The sequence below is a fragment of the Poecilia mexicana genome, unplaced genomic scaffold, assembly GCF_051168715.1.
Source record: "Poecilia mexicana isolate PSO_F unplaced genomic scaffold, ASM5116871v1 scaffold_13, whole genome shotgun sequence".
In the NCBI taxonomy this organism is placed as follows: Eukaryota; Metazoa; Chordata; class Actinopteri; order Cyprinodontiformes; family Poeciliidae; genus Poecilia; species Poecilia mexicana.
In genome coordinates, this window is record NW_028263382.1 from 26785163 (window position 1) to 26804740 (window position 19578).

Consider the following 19578-nt stretch of genomic DNA (forward strand, 5'->3'; position numbering starts at 1 on the left):
TCAGCGAGACAGGCGTGGGTCGAGATCCGAAGGGCAACTAGCAACAGTCCGACAAGGGCAAGGCAAAAGGGGTAGATCCGTGGAACAAAGCGTGGTAGAAACGATGAGAGCGAGACAGGAGTGCTGGAAAACTACTAGCTGGAAGCGTTCGATAATCTGGCGACTTGGTAGTGACTGAGAAGGGCTTAAGAAGGGAAACAATCAGGGAGCAACACAGGTGCGGGGAATAACGGGAATGAGGGGCGTGGCATGGATAAGTTCAAACAAAAACACAGAACACCATGTGAACATTACATAAGTCTCTAAATAAATTTTGTTTTTGTTTTTTAAGATCAAAATAAGTCATAAATTCAGACAAGTTTTCAGTTTTCACTCCAGAATAAGAAACTTTTAAAAATCTAATCAATATTTACTAAGATGTCATATTTCAAAGGAGCCCTGCACTTGTTGATATGACTATTACTTGCTCATTTTTCTGTCATTTTATTTAAAAATTCTGTAAATATTGAACTGCCATGGTGAGATATTTTTTTTGTTTCAAATGTAATTTGCACACAAGAGTACAATTACTTCTGTTTCACCGTTAGAAAAAAGTTAGTGTTAAAAAAGTGAAGTTAACTGAATATTCAATTGCATATGATATGCATGTTTCAAATGAACATAAAGACATGCTTAAGATCGCTGAAATTAAAATAAAAAAGCAAATGTAAAACACAGAATGGCTTGCTGAAATTAGTTTGAATATATTGCTGTTCTATGTAAAGAACGTCCGCCAAGGTCAGCCCCCCTACATTTTTAACACACCAAATCTGGCCCCCTTTGCAAAATGTTTGGACAACCCTGTAATAAAGGATCTATTTTTAATTTTTTTGGGGTGGAACAGTCTTTATTTGGGAGATAAACAGGAAAGTGAGTAATGAAAATGCGGGAAAGACATGCATTTTTTTCCCGCATTGAAAATCATCAGGCCGGGAAAAGAGCCTGCGTCAGCTACACCCTTATGTGAGTTACTGTATGTGCTACACTTTGAACTACAGCCCAAATATACTTTTTAGAGTGTAATCGAAATGTATGAATTGCCAAAAAACAAAAAACTGGCAATTTATCTTTTTTGTAGCAATATTCTCAGATGGCCATCAGCAAAATGTTTTGCATTTTAGCATGCTTACTGGCTAAAGTTTGGGGAAAAGAGAGTTTTCTCCAATTATATACAATGTAGATAGCAATGCAGCCACTCTATTTGCTGCACTATGATTTAGAGGTGACTATGTTTTCATAGTTAACATTTTAACTGAATACACATAATAATATTTAATAATGACCTTTACATATAATAATAAACATTTCCACATATCATCTCCGATATCCACCGGACTCTCAGTTGCATGATATGTCAGCTGTTTGGGATTCCCCTCTGTTCTGACGTCACCGTGCTTTCTGATTGGCTGCCTGTCACATTCAACAGGTTGTATTCTTGTTCCCAGTCAGGGAAAACCCCACAGGCTGTGATAAAAAGGCCAAGACAACCAAATTGGGTATAGTCAGGATTTAGCGGGAACACCAACATGCAGAAGCTTTATCTCTAAATAAATTTTGTTTTTGTTTTTTAAGATCAAAATAAGTCATAAATTCAGACAAGTTTTCAGTTTTCACTCCAGAATAAGAAACTTTTAAAAATCTAATCAACATTTACTAAGATGTCATATTTCAAATGAGCCCTGCACTTGTTGATATGACTATTACTTGCTCATTTTTCTGTCATTTTATTTAAAAATTCTGTAAATATTGAACTGCCATGGTGAGATATTTTGTTTATGTTTCAAATGTAATTTGCACACAAGAGTACAATTACTTCTGTTTCACCGTTAGAAAAAAAGTTAGTGTTAAAAAAGTGAAGTTAACTGAATATTCAATTGCATATGATATGCATGTTTCAAATGAACATAAAGACATGCTTAAGATCGCTGAAATTAAAATAAAAAAGCAAATGTAAAACACAGAATGACTTGCTGAAATTAGTTTAAATATATTGCTGTTCTATGTAGTGAACGTCCGCCAAGGTCAGCCCCCCTACATTTTTAACACACCAAATTTGGCCCCCTTTGCAAAATGTTTGGACACCCCTGTAATAAAGGATCTATTTTTAATTTTTTTGGGGGGTGGAACAGTCTTTATTTGGGAGATAAACAGGAAAGTGAGTAATGGAAATGCGGGAAAGACATGCATTTCTTTCCCGCATTGAAAATCATCAGGCCGGGAAAAGAGCCTGCGTCAGCTACACCCTTATGTGAGTTACTGTATGTGCTACACCAGGGGTCCCCAAACTACGGCACGTGGGCCGAATCCGGCCCGCCTCCACATTTGGTCCGGCCCCCTGAACAATACCAGAGAGCGTTCAGATTTTTTTTCATTTATTGTATTTTCCGGTTTATATGTGGATTTTTCTTCAACCATCAGGGGGCTCTTTAGCAGGAACTGTGGGTGTTTGGATTTTTCTTCAACCATCAGGGGGCTCTTTAGCAGGAAGTGTGTCCTGTAAACTGTGGGGCGCATTGCTGCCATCTGTTGGACTTTTAGGGAACTGCTTGACTTTATATTATTTATTCAGTACGGTTGTTTGCTAGCGGTAGAGCAGATGAACACACGTGTCTGTTATGAACCCCGCATTCCAGGTCGAGTTCTTCGAAGCAATGCCTGTAAGTAGCAGCTTATAGCCTACTTCAAAACGAGCCTTTATGTTAACATATGAGAAATTAATATGTTAAAGTTACATTCCCTCATCCCTGTGACCGCTTCACTCATGGGTTTTGCCCATGTGCTTTCTGGGTAAAAGTCAATTGAGAAACGCGCCCCCCCCCCCTCGTCCGGCCCCCCACCAGAGAAGGGAAAAGTTATTTGGCCCTCACAGGAAAAAGTTTGGGGACCACTGTGCTACACTTTGAACTACAGCCCAAATACACTTTTTAGAGTGTAATCAAAATGTCTGAATTGCCAAAAAAAAAAAAAAAAAAACTGGCAATTTATCCTTTTTGTAGCAATATTCTCAGATGGCCATCAGCAAAATGTTTTGCGTTTTAGCATGCTTACTGGCTAAAGTTATATAGCAGTGCATTGACTTTGATTTATCCAGAATTATTTGAAATTGCCTGTTTTCTCTACAATTCTGGAAATATTCTTTAATGATCTTGTCTGCATGTTGTACATGATGGATTTCCTCATTCTGCTTCAGGGATAAAGACTTGTTCTTCAAAGACAAGTCTTGAAGGAGACTTGCCTCTTGTTTAATATATACAAGAAACAAGTTGACTTTATAGTCAATGTTTAATATAACACGGTCTAGACAAAAAAGCATGAATTCATACCAAATTGAAGAGCATTTCTAAACAATAACAATTGTATTATTGTTCTTATTCAGCACTTTGGTGCAGTTTTCAACTTGTTTTTAAAGTGCAATATAAATAAGTTTGACATTGACAATCAAGAACAACATGGAGACACAACTGAACACGGAAACCTAAATAATCACACAGACGAACCAAATCCTCTCAATCTCTGTCCCAAACAAAACAAGAGTCTTATCATTAGGGCTGCAAATAATGATTATTTTTGTACAGCTGTTGAACTAACCAATTAATTATTTAATATCGTAGAAGTCTGTTTGTTTTTTTTATTACAGAATTTGAACCATGTGAAGCCAAAACTCTGCTACAAACAAGAAAGATTTTTTTTTTATCTTCAATGAAAGATAGATATGCTTTTGTACAGTTTTGGCTTGATTACTGCTGAGTATGTTCTTTCAGCAAATTATCTCTTATTGAGTCTGTACAGTCCAGTTAACGATTTATCTATTATTAAATAAACTGACAGTTATTTCAACAGTCAGTAAATCTTATTGTATTTATCTGACTGTATTTATTAATTGTATTGTATCTTAGTTTGTAATTAACTCTAAAGAGTAGGTGAAAAACATTCATTTAGGATGTAAAAAGGTTAATTCATGTAGCTTAAAGGGGTTGCCGTTTTATAAGACAATCAAGTGACTGTTACCTTCAGTTTTTATGTAAGTGCTCTACATATCAGAAATTTGACATCGCATCGTTTGCATAATAATTCAGCCACCCCACCCCTTCATAAAACATGTTAAGTTTCCAAAAGATTCGTGTCGAGCCATTAAGGTGATGTGGGCCCCTTGTAAACTTGAAAAGGCAATGATATTTTAGCAAAGGACTATAGAGGTTTGTTTGTAGCCTGCAGACCAGTGACCCAAAACCAACAATGTAAATAAAAGCCAGATGTGATTCTGGATGAGTCAAACCAAAGATTAGATAAAGTGAAAACCTAAACAATAAATCATTGTTTTCATACCTTGGCATCTGTGACCAAATCATCTGACAGCTGCAGTCACAGGTGTGTGTGTGTGACATCATGACTTTGTTATACTCTACTGTTACCCTCATGAAGGGTGTTGATGATGACGTCTTCTGGACATCTGTCCAGTCAGCGTTCTTCCCCCTTGTTCTTTAGCCTTCTGACCCAGAGCGAGAGAGCGATTAAAGGCTTGGGAAACCTTTGCAGGTGTTAATTAGCTGATAAATGAGTGATACCATAAGTTTCCAGTAATGACCTTTGACACTGAATGTGAGGTTTTCATTATCTGTAAGCCATAATCATCAAATGACAAGAAACAAAGGACTTGGTCTAAATCACTCTGTGTGCTAATTTCACTTTCTGAGATGACTGGAAATGTATATAAAAAATTGCACCTTTATGCACTAAAAATTTTTCTTAGTTGTATTTTGGAACTTAAATAGGTAAACTTTGACTTTCACTGTATATACACTTTTACTTAATCATTTACTTAATGCCTTTATTCGCTCATCCAGCATACAGTGATGGTTTTTCACCTAGGATACAGGTAGCTTTTGTGAATCATTATCAGTGAATCATTACACCTCTGAAGTGTTCAAGCAAGAATGCAATAATATTTACTTAAGTAACTTCACCAAATCCTTGTTTAGTCAGGGATTTTCCTGGCTTATGAGTTTTAACAATTGAAGAGTATCTGCAAGAGCTGCAGATGGCCAAATGTTTTTTTCTTGGTATGTTGATAGACTTACTGAAAGTCATTGTTCACTGGCATGACATATTTTTATAGCGCTGTTGTGCATAACAATATTTAGCCAAACACACCTGGCCATTAAAAGCAACACTTAATTCCCTACCTGGCCTTCTCTGACTCAACACTTAAGTCTATCCTTCCTCATGTTCTGATTGTCTCTAGCAGCTGGAGGAATCAGTAATATCTACAAGCCTGTCCTGATTCAGCTGCACTCTGCTGGTCATACTAGAATGGGGAATTAGGAGAACACCAATTTAATTTAATATAACACAGCAAAAGGCATATTTCATCTAATTCGGAATAAAACTAAGTACAAGACACATACACACCAAATAATAAAAAACAGAAATTATGTGAATATCCTCCTTTGGCCTGTGACCTACCAGCTTAGTTTTACATTTTACATCTGGAAGAAAATATATATATTTAAGAGTTACGTTGCCTCCCCTCATCGACAACACTGATTATGTGCTTGGTAAATAAATAATCTGCACAGTCACTTGACGTGGTGCAGATTAACGTGCATCTAATAACATTGGTGCAACGATCAGCTGTTTTCCCATTTTAGCTTCAATGCTAGTTAATACACACACGCACACACAACAGTTTTTAACACATATTTCCTCCAGTTATATTTGGTATTTTCCACGCTTAATGCAACTCGACAGAGGTGCGCTGGTTAACGAATTCAACATAAAGACAGGCGAATATTACACAAGCCTACCCAGATAGCACAGAATGATTGAAACAACATTGAATCAATGTCAGCCAGAAACATTGAATCAACGTTGAACGCTGACATTGAAACAACATTGAAAGTGGTCGGTGACTTGTATGTTGAATCAACGTTAGGGTTTCAACCATAACTGACATTATATCAATGTTGATTCAACCATCATCTGTATGTCAACTTGTATGCATATTTGTGTTGATAGTACATTGAATCAGTTATGAATCAATGTTGATTCTACATTATATCAATGTTGAGTCAACCATCATCTGAACGTGGATCTGCATCCGGATTTCGGTTGATTCTACATTGAATCAATGTTGATTCAACACTCATTTGACTGTGGATCTGCATGCATATTTGTGTTGATTCTACATTGAATCAATGTTGATTCAACACTCATTTGACTGTGGATCTGCATGCATATTTGTGTTGATTCTACATTGAATCAATGTTGATTCAACACTCATTTGACTATGGATCTGCATGCATATCTGTGTTGATTCTACATTGAATAAGTTAGGAATCAATGGTGATTCAACCATCATCTGAACGTGGATCTGCATGCATATTTGTGTTGATTCTACATTGAATAAGTTAGGAATCAATGTTGATTCAACACTCATTTGACTATGGATCTGCATGCATATCTGTGTTGATTCTACATTGAATCAGTTAGGAATCAACGTTCATTCAACCATCAGCTGAACGTGGATCTGCATGCAGATTTGTGTTAATTCTACATTGAATCAATGTTGATTCAACACTCATTTGACTGTGGATGTACATGCAGATTTGGGTTGTTTTTATATTGAATGAAAGCTAAGGATTTATGTACATTTTACATCTGATAGGTCTACATCATAACATGCCACTAAAAATTTCTTCACTGGTGTTAAACACTGTATTATTGGCAGATGATGCGTAAACTGTGTACAAAAGGTTAAAAATGACAACATGGGTTTGATATAACATTTTATTTAAGAAAAGAGGGACAGATCTTTAAACATATTTGATTCCTTTTTGACTGTCAAAACAACAGTCTGTTGTCCACAGAAGAACAGAGTCCATGAAGTTAAGCTTTGTACTGTATGAAGTAGGGAAACAGTACAAGTTGTGGTAACCCCAGTTTGACTCTGGTTGGCGTCACTTTGATTCCTTGTGATGTCTTCCTCTCGTTCTGGCGCGTAATGAAGCCACTTCTTGACAGTTTTGCTGCAGTCCTCAAGAGTCAGCTTTTGGTCAAACTGCAGAGCAACAGCTGAAAAAAATAAAAGTGAGGAAGGTGCCAGTTAGAAAGATGATAAACATTTGAAAAGTTCTGAAACACAATGAAAGATTAAACACTGTACTGGTTACAGGTCTGAGAACAAATACAAACCATATAGTTCCCCATGTACACTCACTGTTAAATTAAGATCTTAATCTTCCATTAATATTTATCTTAATGTTTACATATACAACTGCATTTACCCATCAAGCTGCAGTATAGTGTAGGATTTATGATATTGATATTAAATCAATATTTAAAATAAAGGGCTGTTTATCAGAAAACCTAACAATAAAACTCAGGGAGGATCAGGTTTATTTAACACACCAGAGACAAATAAATTGAACAAAAGGTGATTTATAGTGTAGTTGGAAAAATTATAATTTATACAGAATAAACTTCCATCAAATAGCTGGTTCAATCTTCCATCAACTACAAATATTTCCAAATAAGTTGATTAAATTCCTTAAAAAGTGTCTATATGCTAATAAAGATCCCACACAAGTAACAATAGTCCAGTTCAATTTAACCAGTTACCAATCCAAGGATCAACAGACTGAATCAGTCATTAGCAGGTTTAGTTCAGTGTTTCACCTGCCTTACATGTTAAGTGTTTCCCTTCTGCCTCACCTGGATTGAATCTGTGGATGATTAACAACCTTCTGCACTTCTTGATGGCTGCAGACGGTCATGTAATCATCCAACTCAGCTGTTCTGGTACAGAGGCTCATTTAAGCACATCCCTAAGCATATCATAATAAAAAGTTAAAAATAAGAGATTACTATCACAACAATTTAAAGCCCACCTGGACCAGCCAGCCTTACACTTCCTTGTCCACCACATGTTCTCCCAGACCAAACAATAGGCCCCGCCCTATTTTAAAAACTCAAATTCCACAAAATCTCGCAGGATTTCATACTTAGGCCTGGAGTGGTGGGTAGGATGAAAATAATACAAAAGGAGACATGACCTCAATTATTAAAAATATCCGTTTTGCCCCAAAATAACCAGGATTACTATGGGCACAAAACAATGCCCTTATTTTTCAATAAACACATTTAAGATCAAAGTAATATTGAAAAACTTACCATAAAAGTGCTCAGCGGAGAATTCAATTCAGAAGCCGGTAGCAAACAAGCCAGCAGCAAAGTGGCTTTTTGGTTGGGACAAACCACAAGTGTAAAATTGGGGAGGTGGACTGTACAACTCCTAGTACAGACTTGTAGATGTTTTTGTGTCAACACATTATGCACAGTCAGTAATAATATTTACAGACAAGTAAGAAAATGTACAGAAAGGTATCACAACCCACTGTTCTCAACATGTAGTGCTTAATTTGAAACATGATTAACCCCCACCTAGTAATAAAATGTTCTGACCCAGAGCTCAAGGAGGGGGAGGGAAGAAGGAATGAGAGGAGGTAAAGAGGAGAAGGTTGGGAGGAGCGGCTGGGTGGGGGAGGTTTGGGAGGGAGTAGGGGGAGATGAGGAGGTGATGAGGGCTGCAACAAACTCCCCAGATTGCACACAACGGTAAATAAACGTTGAATTATAGTTAGAATGGTTGATTTTTGGTTGAGGTCAACAACTGACGGTTGATCAACCATCAAACAACCATCCACCTCCAGCCAAGTAACCAATGTTGAAACTGTGTCATTGAGTCAATGTTGTTTTGTGGTTGAAATCTAATGAATGAAATGCTAATGTCTGATCAACGACTGATCAATGTTGAATCAATGTCAGCTCTTTTGCCACACCCCTTCCCCTCCTCTCCTCCTCATCAGAGCTCTGGGTCAGAGCATTTTATTAGTGAGTGGGGGGTATTACATTCTAAATTAACCTCTGTAAAGGATAGTGGGTGAAGATTCATTTCTGTACATTTTCTTTCTTTTTCATAAAAAAGTCCTACTGACCATTTGTGTGTGATATATTGACACAAAAACATCTACAACTTACTACAAGGAGTAAGGAGTGGAGCGGTCCACCCCCACCATTTACATGAGTGGGATGTCCCAAACACACAGCCACTTCGCTGTTGGCTTGTTGGCAAAAGATGTTAATTCAATGTTGAATTGCCATCATGTGCAATCTGGGCAGGCGCAGAGCTATGGGGGGGGGGCTTAAATATCTGATTATAGACTGAGAAAGTCTACCGCCTGTTGAGAAAGGTCTATTTAATATTAAAGTTACTTTCCCTCAATGGAATATATACTAGTCTGTCCCAGTGACCGTTTCACTCACGGTTTAGCCGATGTGTTTCCTGGGTAAAGATCAACCAAAAAACGCAGACCAACCTCCCCGCCCCTCGCTCAACAGTTTCTGGTAGCGCAGGCGATAAACGTCAGGGGCCTGGTGATTCGTTAGGGGTCCGGTAATTAGCCCCGCCCCCCGGCCCAACGCTGACTTGTTCCGCTAGTGAATCTGGGTACAGAACGGAATCACAACTCAGTGTTGTCAACACATAGTGCTTAAGTTAAAACGTGATTAACCCTCACCTAAAAGGGGTTGTGCTGTGGTGGCGCAGGGGTTAAGCACAAACCACAATCAAGGACTCAGTCCTCAACACAGCTGTCACAGGTTCAATTCCTGACCTTGGCAACCTTTGCTGCATTACCCCCCTTCTCTCATTACCCACCTTCCTGTTAATTAACTATCAAATAAAGGCCACTAGCCAAAACAATCTTTTAAAAAAATAAAATGTGAAAAATGAAAAACCCTCACTTAAAATTAAAGTTGTTTCACCCGATTGAGGGGTAGATGGGCCCAGGTGGGGGGAAAGAGGTGTGTGTGTGTTTTTGGCAGGTGGAGGGAAGGGGGTTGGGCGTTTGAATGGCAGGCGGTGGTGAGGGGTGCAAAAAACACCTGAACACTTTGATTACTAGTTTTTCCCCAAACCTTATCCTCAAGGCAAACTGACCTGCATGCTTTCAGTTCAGCAAAACCTTGTTAATCAAATGTTAATTAAAATCATGTGTGCTGAATTAGGGAAATGCCTAAAACTTGCAGGGCAGTGTGCCTGGTGCCAGTGCTGAAAAACACTGGATTCGATGTGGCATTTCAATCAATGAATGTTAATTGGCTAGAATTGAATGGTTGTTTGATGGTTGATCCAGCTTCTGTCGTTGACCTGAACCATACATGCAGCCTTTGTGATCATAATTCAACATTAAATTAACATTGTGTGCTATCTGGGTAGTTCTTCCCCAAACCTTGACATCAATCAAACTGACCTGCGTTTTTTCAGTTCAGCAAAACCCCGTTAATCAGACGTCAATTAATATCATGTGTGTTGAATTAGGGAAATGCCTAAAACTTGTAGGGCCTGGAGGACCAGTGCTGAAACACACTGGATTCGACGTTGGCATTTCATTTATTTGACGTCAACCACAAAACAACATTGATTCAATGACACAGTTTCAACGTTAGTTAATTGGCTAGAATTGAATGGTTGTTTTATAGTTGATCCACCATCAGTTGTCGACCTCAACCAAACATGCAACCTTTGTGATGATAATTCAACATTGAATTAACATATTTTCCAAGCCAACAGCGAAGCAGCTGTGTGTTTGGGACATCCCACTCATGTAAACGGTGGGGGTGGACCCCTCCACTCCTTGTAGTAAGTTGTAGATGTTTTTGTGTCAATATATCACACACAAACAGTCAGTGAGAATTGTTATGAACAAGTAAGAAAATGTACAGAAAGGAATCACCACCGACTATCCTCTACAGTGCTTAATTTAAATGTGATAACCCCCGCTCAGTAATAAAATGCTCTGACCCAGAGCGCTGATGAGGAGGAGAGGAGGGGAAGGGGTGCGGCAATACATCTGACATTGATTCAATATTGATCAGATGTTGATCAGACATCAGCATTTCAGTCATTAGATTTCAACCACAAAACAACATTGATTCAATGACACAGTTTCAACATTGGTTACTTGGCTAGAGGTGGATGGTTGTTTGATGGTTGATCCACCGTCATTTGTCGTCTTCAACCAAAAATCAACCATTAATCAGACTTCGGCATTTCAGTGATCAGATTTCAACCACAAAACAACATTGATTCAATGTCACAGTTTCAACGGTTTGATTGGATGGTTGTTTGATGGTTGATCCACCGTCATTTGTCGACTTCAACCAAAAATCAACGATTCTAACTATTTTTCAACGTTGATTTAACATCATGTGCTATCTGGGTAGTTTATGAACTTTACCTAGTGCTAACATTAGCTAGCACAATATGCTACCGGGGACCGCGGCAGACAAAATATGTGACTGTCGTCAAAAGTTGTGTAAGATTTCTTCTTTGAAACAGGGTGGACACTTTAGAAGCTGCTAAACGGTGTAATTTTGTGAGGATTACTTACCATTCACATTCTGTTTCCCCTGACCGAAGCCCTGCAGTTCGGGACAGAGTTCTGAGATCTCAGGGAGTCATCCGCTTTAGTCAGCGCTAACCAATCGGAACACGTCTTACATTGTTTGTCCTTAAGCCCCGCCCAGAATGTTCATGTAAGCTTCGCCAAAGCAAATAAAGTTGTATAAGCAAGAAATCATTACTGATATAAATTTGTTATAAAAGTATTACTGATTGCACTTTAAAAATTAGGTAACTTTATGTTATTAAAGGTAAAGTTTAAACAGTAATGATTTCCTGGTTAATGTTAAGTTGTCATAAAGACATTTTGAATAATGTCAACTTGGTATTAAAAGTGTCATAATTTACCAAATGACGCTTTATGACAACAGTCATAAATATTCATGAAGACTTATTCATGTTCATGACAGGTGTTATGTCATGTTTATGAAAGTGTCATACAGTCTTATTCAGCCCCCTTCAAATAAAGTATTACCGACTTAAGAGTGTGACCCCCCTGTAATTGGAGCACATTGGAGCACCCCAGTCTGCCAATCCGGGGGAACTGCCCCCGATGTCCATGCGATATTGCTGAGTTGTGCCAGCCAACACAACCCTGCAACATCCAAAGCCTTAAGGAATTCCGGGCGGATCTCATCCACCCCCGGGGCCCTGCCACCGAGGAGCTTCTTAACCACCTTGGCGACTCGTCCCCAGAGATTGGAGAGCCTGACCCAGAAGGCATGTTGGTGGGATTGAGGAGGTCTTCGAAGTATTCTGCCCACCAGCCCACAACGTCCCGAGTCGAGGTCAGCAGCACACCATCCCCACTATAAACAGTGTTGGTGCTGCACTGCTTCCCCCTCCCGAGATGCCGGATGGTGGACCAGAATCGCCTCGAAGCTGTACGGAAATCTTTCTCCATGGCCTCTCCAAACTCCTCCCACGCCCGACTTTTTGCCTCAGCAACCACCCGAGCCACATGCCGAGTCACCTGCTGGTACCCATCAGCTGCTTCTGGGGTCCCACAGGCCAAAAAGGTCCAATAGGACTCCTTCTTCAGCCTGACAGCATCCCTCACTGAAGGTGTCCACCAACGGGTTCGAGGGTTGCCGCCATGACAGGCACAGACAACCTTGCGGCCACAGCTCCAATAAGCCGCCTTGGCAATGGAGGTATGGAACATGGTCCACTCAGACTCAATGTCCCCCATCGCCCTCGGAACGTGTTCGAAATTCTGCCGGAGATGGGAGGTAAAGCTCCGCCTCACAGGGAACTCTGCCAGACGTTCCCAGCAGACCCTCACAACACGTTTGGGCCTGCCAGGTGTGACCGGCTTCCTCCCCCACCACCGGAGCCAACTCACCACTAGGTAGAGGTCAGTGGACAGCTCCGCACCTCTTTTTAACTGAGTGTCCAAGACATACGGCTGCAGATCTGATTAAACAATGACAAAGTTGATCATCGAACTGCGGCCTCCCTCCAAGGACTACAAGAAGGGTGGGTAATCTGAACTGTCATTCAACCCGTAAGCACAAACAACAGTCAGGAACTGTCCCCCCACCCGTAGGTGGAGGGAGGCTACCCTCACGTTCACCGAGGTAAACCCCAACATACAGGCACCGAGATGGGGGGCAACAACTATGCTCACTCCTGCCCTGCGCCTCTCACCGTGGGCAACTCCAGAGTGGAAGTATGTCCAGCCCCTCTCAAGGAGACTGGTTCCAGAACCAGAGCCATGCATCGAGGTGAGACCGACTATTTCTAGCCGAAACCTCTCAGCCTCACACACCAGCTCTGGCTCCTTCTCCACCAGAGAGGTGACATTCCACGTCCCAAGAACCAGCTTCTGCAGCCAAGGATCAGATCATCAGGGTCCCCTCTCTCAGCCACCGCCCATCACACACTGCACCTGACCCCTCTTGCCCCTCTCACAGGTGGTGGGCTCATTGGAAGGGGGACCCATGTTTCCTCTTTGGGCTGAGCCTGGCCGGGTCCCATGGGTATAAGCCCGGCCACCAGGCACTTGCCAACATGCCCCACCTCCAGGCCTGGCTCCAGAGTGGGGTCCTGGTGACCTGCATCTGGGCGAGGGAACACAGTCCGTTGTTGGAATTCATCTTAAGGGATCTTCAGGCTGCGCTTAGTCTGGTTCCTCACCCAGGACCTGTCTGCCTTGGGTGACCCGACCAGGGGCATGAAGCCCCTGACAGCACAGCTCCTGGGATCAATGGGACACTCAAACCCCTCCACCATGATAAGTTGGAAGCCCATGGAGAGACACATTTATTCAAGTATTCACAGCTTTTGGTGGATCAACATACTTTGTTAATCCACCTTTGGCAGTAATTGGAGCCTCAAATCTTTTTCAATATGATGCCATAAGCTTTGCACATTCATCTTTAGGAACTTTGGTCAATTTTTCTTTGCCATCCAGCATCTAATGGAGCTGGAGAAAAACCACCGACATCTGTGCAGCCATGTTTAAATCTCTCCTGAAATGTTCAATCCGATTTCAGTCTGGACTCTGGCTTGGCCCCTCCACAATATTCGGAGAGTGTTTCTGAAGTCACGCCTTTGAATGTCTTGGCCATGTGCTTTGGGTCATTGTTCTGCTGAAAAATGAACTGCACTCCAGTCTGAGGTCAAGATGCTCTGGAGCAAGCTTTTATCCAGGAAGTCTCTGATCGTTGCTGCCTTAATCTTTCCCTCTATCTTGACTAGTCTCTTACTTCCTGCTGCTGAACGATTTTTCCCACAGCATGATGCCAACACCACCATGATCCACTGTAAGGATGACTGTGGCTTGTTACATTAAACGAGACAAAACACTAAAAGGCCTTGCTGACAAACAAAAAAAGCCTCTTAAATATTCAACACAATGTGTGAAAATAATTGCAGAAATTTCTGAACTGGCCATATGTCAGCACAGCTAACTCCTCCTTTTACAAACAGAAAAGAAAAAAAAAGCTCTGCTGCAGTCAATTTTGAACTCTGAGCTCACTCCTTTCATACAACGGCGCAGTCACACCTCCCGCTTTGACATGCGTCACATGAGGGTTCCCCACCTCTCCCTGCATCCTCTGTTTTGCTTTTACGAAACGGTCAGAGAGAGAGAGAGACTTTTCTGCAGACAGCCCCCTCCATGAACAACAACATTACTAATTTTGTCCAGGAGTTATTAACCATTCACCAGTGTTTATTTTTATGGGAGTTACTCAGTGAAGAATTTAAAAAAATATACTCAATTCCTCATCGTGTCAGACAAATGTTCCTCAAAAATGTTCATGTCTCCTTAAGATCCAAAAACCAGATAGTGGAGGTGGACTAGTTGAAGACAAATATCACCAATGCTGTCATTTCATATAAGCACGTCAACAAACTTCTTGCCAATCAGGCCACACTTCACACAGAGCTCTGTCAAAACAGTTCAGCCCGGGTCCAGTGTCGAGTTCCACAGGCGAATGCCTCTCTGCAAACAAAATGACGCAATTTTCATCACGCGTCTACCCATCAAATCAAACTCATGTCTTCATTGATACAAGCTATATTTTCAAAAGATCAATATGACTATCCTGTGGTAAGATGTTGAACGGTGGAGCACTTAGTAACAATTGTTGCTTTGCAGCAAGAGGGTACTGGGTGTGAATGCCAGCCTGGGGTATTTCTTCATATTGTTTTTGTTTTGGGTTCTTTTTGCTTACTCTGGCTCCAAAAACTTGATTGTCAGATAAATTGGTCTCTCTCTAAACTGTCCTTAGGTATGGGTGTGCATGCAAGGTTGTTCGTCCTGTGTACCTCTGTGTTGCCTTGTGATGACAAGGTTGCCAGATGAACTGTCTTGTATGCACCCCATTGTACAATGATTGATGCAGATAGGTGACAAATCAAATCCTTTCCCTACTCCCCTGTCTTTGTGTAATCCTACTTCTTTTTTCTCTCATTAAATGCTGTAAAGACATGCTGTTTGATTTGGCATTGCATCAAGATTTATGCTGTGAAAATCCTTTGAACTGGAACTGGGAAAATGAAGAGTGTTGAAATACCCTTCAATCCTTTTGAAGAGACACACTGTATACAGTGTGGATTGACACTGTTCAGTTCTTTGAATAAGTATGCATACCACAGAGATATAGTCTGGGTGGCCTAATGTTCGCTAATGTTTGCTTGTTACTTTGAGTAAATACAATTAAAAACCCAGACAGGATGGTGAGGATCTTTGCAGGATTTTAAAAAATGCAGACATTCCAGCAGCTGCACTGAGTCTGTGCTGTCTGTATTGAAATCACATCCAGACTCTGTCCCAAATGGGGTTTTTTTAATGTCTGAGTTTGAAGTTGTTGCACTTATAGATGAGCCAGATCTTTATAAGATCATAGAAGAACTGTATTCATATGTTTTCAAGCTGTTCTGGACAGTACTTGGAGCAAAGACAGTGACATGCTGTGTGAGAGAGTAGGCGCAGTAAAACAGGGGAAAGCATTGTAAACCTGCTTTGGCATCTCATTTACATTTAGCACAGCTCTTGTGTGTCCTGTAGGGACAATGTGGAGTCAAAAGTTATTTATACCACCTGGCAGATTTAGATTTAATCTTATTCATCAATCAATCAATCAAATTTTATTTGTATAGCACATTTCAGCAGCAAGGCATTTCAAAGTGCTTCACATAATTAAAATAAAAACAGCATGTGACATTGAAAAAACAGTGAGAAAGAGAAAGACATTTTGAAAAAGATAAAAACATTAAAACCCCTTTTAGGACTTCAGTTAAATGTCGTTTAACTGGGGCTCTAACCCTCTGGGACTGTAGTCAAAAACACCGTTTGACAAGGACTCCAACCTCTAGGTTTTTAGTTGAAACGCCATCAACTGGGTCTCTAAACCCAAGGATTCTCACACCCCTAGATATAGATTCATTGAACTGGGACATTTTCCGGGGGGGCTTTACATAGACAGTGTGAAAGAGAAATAAAAAGTAGTTAATAACTAGATGAAAAGTAAAGATAAAAACATTAAAAACATTGAAAACATAAAAACTAAAGATAAAAACATTAAAAACATCAAAGACATCAGTTATTAATGAACCAAAAGCTTTAATTTTGATAGATGGGGAGGAGAACTGACCATTTATCTTGGGGGATTGGCTCCAACTCTCCAAACCTTTTTCATGTTTCCATTTCATTATAGCTATTTTTTGAGTGGAAGTCAAAGCCTTATACCATTTGCAGCTCTACCAGCCAAGACTAGTCATTGTTAGGTTGCATATGTGGTATGTTGGTGCAGGTTCACCTTTAAGCTGAGTGGTGAACCTTAAAGGGAGCCAAAGTTCAGGAGGGGTGTTTAATGGCGTCATGTCCATCTATTAAGGTCAATAAGGGTGAAGTAATGGTCCCCTGCGGTGAAGTAATGGTCCCCTGCTTGCCAGATACTGGATCAATATCAGCCTCTACCATCAGATAAAGTTTTTTAGGAAGTATTTTGAGCCATGGAGCTCTGACAGGCTCCAATCCTGTCATTGGTTGCAGCTGCAGGCAGCCAATGGACTTGAAATTTCATATATTGGGTATTTGGAGCCAAATGTGGCTTTATGTCACAAAGTGCTATGTGGAATGTTTGTTGTAAAAGGTCCTCCTTCTGCATAGTTTCCAGGTCCTGTTTTCTGGAACTGAATAACAGTTCAGTTCCAGAGTAACTGAACTGTTATTTCTGGAATAGTTCCATTATTGTTCCAGTACTGGTCAGCTCTTCTGTTGCCATAAGCGTTTTGGTGCCACTCTCTTTTTGAGCTTCCTGTGGCTATGCAGGCACCAGGCCTGGTTACTGAGGCCTTCCAGAAATGCGGTAAAGCGGCTGCTCACTAGTCAGGAATGGTAACTGAAATGGCAAAAATGAAAGGTCCACAAGCTATGCGGGTATCGGTGGCACCCATAGGCACCAGAATAGGGGGGTCCAAGGGGCCATTGGCCCCCCCACTTTACGGCCCTGCTCTGCCCCTCAGCTGGTCTCACCAGACATTTACACAGACTCTGACAATCTGTGACTGTTATCTCTCTATGTTTATATATGAAGAGAAGCACAAATAAAACCTACAGCACTGAGATCTGGACCAAATCTGAGGCTCCAGATCATAACGGTCACCTAAAGGTTTACCACATGCGCAGCTCCGGGTCGGGTTGGATCAGGACCCGGTCTGACATTTGAAAAAAGGCTCTGGCTCTGATACAGTCCGTGTCTGGAACAATTCTGCCTAAAAATTGAATGAGAATTCTATATTTGTGCCACATCTGGCCCAAGTGCAGTGTTTATAGAACTGTGGCGCTTTCTTTCTAACTGCGTTGGGATGGAAAAAAAAAAAAGACAACGGGGACACATGTCCGTTATCGGTCCGGACCAAATGCTCACCCACACTTTGCCAGTGCAGATAATTTTTGCTCGAGTTGAAAAGTAATTGCGTGAATTATTTTTTTCCTCCAAAAGCCAATCAGCCATCAGTATCGATGGCCACTCATAGCTTTCAGGTCTCTGGCTGTTGAAATTCATTTTTGTTTGTTAAAGAACAATTACATTAAAGTTTAATCGTGGAGTTTTTCCATTTTGTTTTCCATATATTGTTAGCAGTCTCGCTGGTTATCTCTCCCACTCAGAAATATTAGAAATATTAACTCTTTGGTGCAGAAAACTGATTGAAAATCGATTTATTTACTGTATGTTTATGTCTGTTAAGGCTCAGATGGAACGGCACTGAAAGCAGCCCTTTAAACCATTCAGACACGAACACAACAGAGACACAATCAGATGACTGATTGCCCCGCGATAATAACTCAATAGTCCATGGAAAAAGCTTATAAGCTTGTATTAAAGCAGAAAGTACGGCGGCCACCGTAAAAAAAGGCTTACAGTATCAATTATGCCGCATGAACTGATCAGTAGATTATTGCGAGGGAACGCAAAACCTTTTGCGAGGGAACGCAAAAGTTTTGCGAGGGAATGCAAAACCTTTTGCGAGGGAACGCAAAAGAAAAAAAATTCCCCATGTCCCCTGGGGGGCTCCGTACTCCTCCCGCTCAGTAGTTCTTCAGAGAAAAGCAGACGCAGAGTCAGTGTCTGTTGTATTTCATTACCTCTCTGCTTAAACCGCCACTCCGTGCTGAAGCAGAAACGATACAAAGTTCAACGTGGTTTTAAGTCATCTGACAAGTAGCAAGTCTGCTCCACTTTATTCACCAAAAACTTTTTTTTTTAATTCACCAAAAGCTGTTCTGTAATCTGGAACGTTCGCTACGTTGAGCTCCAGTTAGCCGCCTTATCTCACTGCGTGAGAGGCAACTGTGTCATGCGTCACAGGCAAAAGGTCAAAGGTAACAAGGTGACGAGGGGCTTATTATGTTGTACAAAAAAAAGAAAAGAAAAATAATTTTAGTACATGTTATTATGTGTCAGAAGAGGGCTTAGAATAAATAAATAAAAAAATTTGGCCAAAAGGGCACTTGGGGGCAAGGAGCAAAAGGGGCAGGTGCTCAAGCACTCCCAGGTCCCCCCCTCTGCACGTGCCTGCAAGTCTGTGTGAGTTTGTGGGGGTGGGCACGCAGAAGCCTAAATGTTATTGGTCAATTTACTTTGGTTTATTTGGCGGCTTGAAGCTTTTTCTGTAAGGTAAAAATAAATGAGCGGAGTTTGATCCCTCCCTTAGATCTAAGAGCGGTCGTTTGGGTCCCGCCTGAGCTTTTTACCGGGTGTGCGGTTCTGGCAGGTCGCTGGTTTATGAGCTTTTTTTTTTTTTTTAGTGGTTTGGCGAACTGAAGACCTGACGGGTCATCCACTTGGATAACCGTTTAACCTACTAATGGTGCGTTCGCACTAAACGCGTTACGCGCGTTAAAAAAACGCCTCTGACGCTTCAAGTTAGGCGTGTTGTACTTTTGGTGCCTTCACACCAAACGCGCTTTGAGCGTCACATGCGTCTGGTTTAGAGACGCAAACTGCACCCATTTGTAGAGACAGCATATATTTATTGCTTTGGACCGCATTGATATTTAACCATTAAGAATATGATGTAATAATGACAAAACCTTCGAAAATGGTGTTTTAATACAGTGG

General features: G+C 40.8%; 1 long non-coding RNA gene across 1 annotated transcript; it reads right to left on the reverse strand.

Annotated features, from left to right (window-relative positions):
* Positions 1 to 6823: 6823 nt before the first annotated feature.
* On the reverse strand, positions 6824 to 8576 carry LOC148155851 (uncharacterized). Its single transcript, XR_015764977.1, has 2 exons — positions 7750 to 8576; positions 6824 to 7110 (listed from the first exon to the last, which is right to left on the reverse strand). It is a non-coding gene; the product is annotated as an uncharacterized LOC148155851 (long non-coding RNA).
* Between the last annotated feature and the right edge of the window lie 11002 nt (positions 8577 to 19578).